Raw genomic sequence first — 7,618 nt, forward strand, 5'->3', positions numbered from 1 at the left:
TGAGAAACCTCGCTAAAGAAAGCAGACATAAATAATGGCTGCCACGCCGCCATCCTGCCTGCGATACACTGCGTCTGTGTTCATGTATTACTCATGTTGTGGGGACAGAAGTCTGTTTACACAGTCGCGTTAAAGGGAACGACTTCCTTTGGAGGACCTGAAGCATATCGCTGTTACGTCCACTGAAAAACTGAATAGGCTTAGTTTAAGCTAAGATTTAGATTAGTTTTAGGAACATAACTCCTGAGCTTTAGCACAATATTCCAGTTTCAGGAGACAGACCCTCTCTTTTTTGAAAGACTTTTCCTTTTTGATAATTTTATACTTAGTCCTGGATCAGGTGATCTAACTCAACCTTTGGTTATGTTGTTATTGGCCAGCAAAACTATTACAGAGAGACACGGCGCTCAGAGAGTCCCGAAGTCAAATCTGTGGGTGAGTTCTGTAAGACCAAAGATGGTCGTTTACTTCCAGATGATAAAAGAATAGATGGCCTCCTCTGGGTTGCTCCCCCACGTCACCGAGTTCAGGCATGTTGTATAATGTTTTCAGGCGATGGGAAGGTGGAGCTAGAGGTGTATCAGGCCATCATGGTGGAGATTGGAGAAGGATCTTAGCTGGATGGTGATGCTTTGGATTTACTATCAAATCTAAATCTACGCCAATCCCCCACCTGTGGTCATGAGTTCATGGTAGTAACTGAAAGAATGAGGTTGTGGATGCAAGCAGCCAAAATGAATTCCTCCGTAGGGTCGCTGGGTTCAGCCTTGGAGGTAGGATAACACGCCAGACATCTGGAAGAAGCTTGGAGTGGAGTTGCTTCTCCTTCACTTTGAGAAGAGCCAGCCATCTGATTAAAACGTTGAGCAAATAAATTAAATAAATTAAAGCAGCAGGATGGAAAAGCTTATGTGCGATAGGCTAATGTGAACAGGTGAGTTTTGATTCTGGACTTAAAAGAGGGAGGGAAGTGATGTCTCTTATCTCAGGAGGAAGGAGTTCCAAAGATGGGGGCAGAGCAGCAGAAAGCCCTGAGGCCCACGGTGGCTAGCCGGAGAGAAGGGATGGAAAGAGAAAGAGAAGAGGAGGATGTGAGACACCGAGAAGGGATGGTGATCTGGACCAGGTCAGAGAGGTATGAAGGAGAGAGATGATGAATAGCCTTCAATGTATACAAAAGTATCTTGAAATTGATGCGATATTTAACTGGAAGCCAATGAAGCTGCTGCAGAGCAGGGCTGATGTGGTGCATAGAAGGGGTCCTGGTGATGACACGAGCTGCAGAGTTCTGGACACGCTGAAGCTGATGGATAGATTTTTGACTAAGACCAAAAAGAAGAGAGTTGCAGTAACTGATCCAGGAAGTGACCAGGCTATGAACAGGAATGGCCGCGGCATGAGGGGAGAGAAAAGGACGATTAATGAATACACACACACACACACACACACACACACACACACACACACACACACACACACACACACACACACACACACACACACAGATCCTACCTCTCCTCAGAGACACACACACACACACACACACACACACACACACACACACACAGATCCTACCTCTCCTCAGAGACACACACACACACACACACACACACACACACACACACACACACACACACACACACACAGTTTATAAATGTAGTCAGATGGGGGTCCTCCACGGGGGTCTGTGCACTGAACTTTTAAGCTTCTCTCACTTCTTTAACCAACCTGGTGATTTTCTTCCTGTCTCCACCAATCCGAGAGGGATACACACCAACACACTGTGCACTGATTATACCTCCTGGCTGAAGCTAACCTCAGGTAGATGCTGAAACCCTGGTAAAACTCGCTTGACTGGTTAGGCAGCTGTTTATGTGTTACCTTTGATTTAATCCTGGTTATGGTTTGGTTTTATAAAGTGGATAAACAGTCACACTGCTTAGCATGTGCAGGGAGAAAAAGCATGAAAAATGAGGTGTTTGCTTCAATTGGTTTAACTTTCTGGTTTGTTGTCTACAGTTTGGTTCTTAACTGCAGAAAGTAGCAAAAACGATTAAACGCTTGAACGACTGCTCGGGAGGTGTGATCCCAAAGTACAGATGAAAAGTGTAAAATACAAACCCGAACCCTTGATTTAACTCTACTTACATCATCTACTGGTGCACCTCTGAGCTGTGTTTGCTGTAGCTGCTGTTTTTAGGTCTCTCAGATCTCACAGTCAGCTGTTATCTGTGCGTCTGCGCTGGCTGCTGGATCTCCAGCATGTCTAACATGTACCACAGCTCAGGCTTGAACACACTCCTTCTGATGCCTCAGGATGTCACGGTGGGACTCTGAGGACTTCACAACCTGATGAATGTTGGAAATAACGGCCAGTATCCTCCCAGTCTCACTCCTCACCTGTCCGGCTGTCTGCAGAATGAGGACTCTTCAAATCAGCACTGCTCCAGATGTATCCATCCACCAGATGTATTTTTAAACTGTTGAGTCTGTATAGTATCATTGAGAGTGAGAGCCCTCAGTCATCTTAAACACTCAAGCCCCGCCCATCCACTGCTCAAACCTTCTGTTTTTAGGTGGCAGCCAATAAGAACAGAGCTGGCTTACAGAGAGAATAACTAAAAGCTTGCTGAAGACAGAGAACGGAGTGAATAGTTTGTTTTTGTTTTCAACCACGAGTCATGCAAAACCTATGCAGTCGAAAAATATGGAGCTGGAAATCAGCATTTATTGTTCCTGCTCACCAAAATTTTCTTGGGCCACTATTTGGATTTTAATTTGTTCAAACCGTAATGAGCATTTGTTCAGATTAGCTGAGCTAATCTTTCCATGTTCCATCTGGGCTGCAAGTAGCTCTGGTTGGAAATTGGTGCTGCACGTAATAGTTGTGAGTAATATGATTGACCGGTGGCACTGCACACAAACTCCCATAGCTGACTGTAGGTGCCAAACCTGGTGCAACAGGATTAAAATGCAACTTGTCAGAATTCAAAAATACCACGCTGTAGGACTTTCCAGAAGTCTGCATTACTCACCTTCAATTGCCTCAGGAAAGGAATCCAGCTTAAACACTCTGGAGCAGCCAAAAGGAGCTTCGTCTTCATCTCTGCAGTATGTAAGAACATCTTAGTATAATACTGTGGTAAATAATTTTATTTAAAACCGTGCTAAGAGTATAAAATGAAAACAAAAAAAATTAGAAAAAATAACCTAGAAATAGCCTACAGGCTTACTGTAAATGCAAAAACCTGCAGTTCCTCTGATGTCCAGCAGAGGCTCCAGCCATGAGTCGGCCCCCCACAAACACACATGTTAAAATGTGCAGCAGAAATGTATGGAAGCCCGTTTCTGCCAATAATAAAAAAAAGGTATCCATAACTCAAAATTTCAACTTATTAACTCAAAATTTTGAGGAAAGTAAGTCAACATTTTGAGTTACTTTTCAATAAAGGTGTGGCCTCTTTGACTGACAGGTGGATGGTGACACAGGTGACTGTAGCAGCTAGCTGTGTGCTAGGCTTCAACTCAGCTAACTGGAGTCCCTGAACAGATTTTAATGAAATAATCCGACTTGTTGCGCCGTAGTGCTTGTTTAATAAGTCTGTGCTGTATAATGCATCTGTAGAGTTTACGAATGCACATTCCTGCCTTAAACTGATGCTTTAGCGCTCCACCATCTTCAAATATATGTACTTCATCACGGTGACTTCAAAATATGAAGTTCAGACACCAACAACTGTCCCATGTAACTTATACTGAGGACTGCATTAAGCACAGAGCGGCATTTATTTGCATGCACCCTGGTCTGTGCTGAGTTGTGCACTGAATGCAGGGAGCTGCGGCCTGTCACAGTGGACTGTGCATAAGCAGCCAACGATTGGCGGATGTACTGGAGATGAAACGCGTCCAAGGCTGCTGGCCTGCGAAGGCTAAACGAGGCAACAAGGGGGAGTCCAAACGAGAGGAGAGGAACAGGGTGTGTGAGTGTGGTGGCGGAGCGGCTCTCCTGCTAAGACGCCCTGATTTCCTGAGCGTTTATATGGTGGGGCTAAAACAACAACAGGAATGACACGTTATGACCAATTCCACCTCGCTCTCTCTTTCTGTTTCTCTTTAACGCTCCCCATCCTCCTCCCGCCTTCAGCCCCTGGCTCTTCCTTCCTCCACCCCCCTGGCTAATGTTACCGCTAACACCTCCTGACGCAGGACAGGGTACCAGCCTGCTGTACAAACTGATGATCTAAGCGCCACAGCTGCTCCAGTTGTGCGTTGAAGGCCAACTCTGCATGTGTGTGCGTGGGCACGAGCACGGCACGGCGTGTCGCGCGTCTTTGCGAGTGTTCGCAAAACACGATACGCTTGCTGCTGCTGAGTGAGGCGGTGACGTTCAGCGTGCAGCACCGAAGCAGAAACTTTAGATGTCATGTTTACATTTGAACAACTAAAAACACAACTTTCCACGTGAGACACAAAATTAAATATGTGATCACAGAAAGAATTAATATTACATGTCATGAAAGAAAGTAAGATAACACACTTCTATTTTATCGATATAGCACCAATCGTAACGTAAGTTCCACTGAGTGAGGTCAAGACCTTTAAAATATGGAGAAAAATCCAGGCAGAGCACTCCAACAAACACGATCACCAGAGAATTAGGTGGCTGAAGATGCAGAAAATGTACAAATATGTTTTTATGCTTGGTTCCAATTGGCTGATTTACACTTTGATCCAGCCACAAACGTTTGGCTCATTAGGCTGTGGGTCAGACCTGAATGCACTCAGTAAGCTGTAACTTTTAAATGTGCAGCCATCACAGTGCAAATAAATGGCAGCCGTGGAAGCACACTGAGTGGAAATAAATGATATTATTATCATCTTTATGTATGTTTGTCACCCAATGGCCACTTATGTGAGTGCTCCAGAGCCTGAAGCAGAAAGATAAAACATGGACGCTGCATCCTCAAGACTAAAAAGGCTTGTTATCAGCTCTCAGTTTAAAGCCTGCCTCTCTGATTGTATGGGGGGGGGGGGGGGGCTATTTCAGCAGGACAGTGTCAAATAAATGAAAGTAACTAATTAAAAAAATGGGGAAATACAAATTAGTGTCTGAAAATGTGTCAGCTGTCATCCTAATCTTTTTGCAGAGTATGTTTAAATGGAAACACTTCTATAATGAGTTTAAACAAAGACCAACAAAGTACCAAAGGTTTAATTTGGGTCAGATTTAACAGAGGAACAAATCTAATTCACAGCCGTGGGCCTGTGTTAGGCTGTCCCCTCTCTATCTTTGGTAATTCCACACCGGTGGAAACCCAAACAAAACACGCATTAAGAGGCTCTAATGCCTGTGTCTCAGTCTCACGGTCCATGTCGCCCGCAAAATGACGTGAAGAAATATTGTTTAAAATTTTTATTCAAAAAATTATTTAATATGAAGGCAATATGAGCAGTGTTACAGGCATCGCCCTATACCCGTTATGTGCAAAAAAAGGAGAGTTGAAAAGTACGAGCTGTCACCGAGCAGAAACGGGAGCTGGAAGCATGTAAATATAATAAAAACCACTGCAGCCAAACAGAGAGCCTGACGAGCCCAGCTGTAAGTAAGCTGTTAAGACTCGACTGTACGCTGTGTTTGTGTTTTCCTCTGAAACAATAAGTTCTGTTGCAGCAGCCTTTCAACGCCTCTCTCTGTCTCTCACTAGCAAAGTTGACCCAGACAACAAAGTAAAGCTAGTTTTCAGCTACGAGCCGACACGAACCCGACGTATCAGCCAGAGGTCCCTTTACTACGGTTCGGAGCCGCGGACCTGTTTTATATACGCGCTGAATAGTTTTCTATGAGATCGCTGCAAAAAGTGCAGCCTTACCTAATGTCCACCTACTGTTACTCATTTATATTAAGATTTAAACATCTGGTTGGTGTTGGTGTGGAGAGTAACCTTCAGTAATAGTAATAAATCACACAGCAATAGGACATTCATGTAGTTGTAAAAAGCATGATAATATATTAAGTAATCCAAAGTATTCAGAATACGTTACAAAATACATTTTGGGGCATGTAATCTGTAATCTGTAGTAGAATACAAAAGTAACCTCCCCAACACTGAGTATATATAATATAAAAGTGTACATTTACAACATGATGGCTGCTGTAAAGCCTGTGCCGTCAGATTCTCACCTGTATGAAGCTGATCACATGCCAGTGATGCCCAGCTGAGGATTTTGTTCATAGAAACGACACCGTCCAGCATGTGTTGCCTCCTGTGTGATCTACCCAGGTAACTCCCTCAACTAAACCAGAGGGAATACTTCCAGAAGTGGGAAAGTGTCTGAAGTGGACAACTTTATTATACCGTGTAAGACAAGACGAGCCTGAATCTTCCTCCACCGTCCAAAGTTCATGTCTAAAAATACAGCTTTAGGGCTTTGAAACAGATGATAGAGATAAATCACGAGATCAAAGAGGAGCGTTGAACTTCTGTGCAGACGTCTGCAGGTGTGTCCGCTTCATTCAGAGCAGCTGGTGGTGACCACAGTTTTTAACGATTAGCACACGTATCAAGAACATAAACACATGAGAAAACATCAAACTAATGAGAAGAACTTCATTGTCTTTTTGTTTGTCTTTGTTTCGTTTGGCTCACGTCCTATTGGCCAAGATGGAGGGGTGGGGCTTATAACTTGTACTGCATCCAGCCACCAGGAGGCGATCCACAGACTTGACTTCTTGGCGGCTGTCACCTCGTTCCTCTCGCAGTCTGTGGTCAGACCCTTCGTGCCCTCTGCTTGACACTTTTTGTCATAAAACTTATAAAACCTGTTTCATATAATCACAACAGACCAGAGGTGAACTACGACCTGCAGGCTTGGCGGTCAGCCATCCAGTCCAAATCAGGGATATAATCAGCTCTTTATATCATGTATTTCATAACTCCTTTAACCCCAGCTGCAGCCGCTCTGATATTTTATCCTCTGCGAGCACTTACTTAGGAAAACATCATCCAGAGGAAACAGTAGAAGGGTTGGAGCAGCAGACAGGTAAAGACGGTAATGTGCCGACAGTCAGGTTTGGAAACGCTTCCATGTGTATAATGAGAGAGAGAGAGAGAGAGAGATGTGGCCTTGAGGTGAAGGAATAATCCAGAGGAGTGAAAAGGCAATGAAGTTAAGTTCTAGGTTTCATTAAAGTGTTTCCTGGCAAAGCAGAGCGTGTGTGTCAAACCTCCCTAAAACATCAGACTACAGTATTTCTACTGTATTCCTGTGTGTGTGTTTCAGCTCACACGCACACACACAGGAAGGAGAACTGTTTGAAAGTTTGCATGTATGTGCTGCTAACAGCTGTGAAAAAATACTGCAGGCCTAAGCAAAAGTACCAGCATGACTGCGTAGCATGTAAAAATACTGTGTCCGCCTTTAAGCAAAGGGACACATTTTCTCACTAAAAGTTAGAAGCTCTGTTCATTTCCAGACCCATATTTTTTATTCTTGGCCTCTAATAAAGTCACTTTCTTTGGATTGGCCAACTTCAGTGAGCCTGCTGAGGGGCAGCACCCAGCAGTACAAGTGTGCGGTAGTATGAAGCTAAACTGGACTCAGAAGCATCTCACACATT

This window comes from Aulonocara sp. 'chitande type north' Nkhata Bay, linkage group LG5, assembly GCF_057382095.1.
Source record: "Aulonocara sp. 'chitande type north' Nkhata Bay isolate Kocher_YH1m ecotype deep benthic linkage group LG5, A_spYH_male_GT1.1, whole genome shotgun sequence".
Lineage (NCBI taxonomy): Eukaryota > Metazoa > Chordata > Actinopteri > Cichliformes > Cichlidae > Aulonocara > Aulonocara sp. 'chitande type north' Nkhata Bay.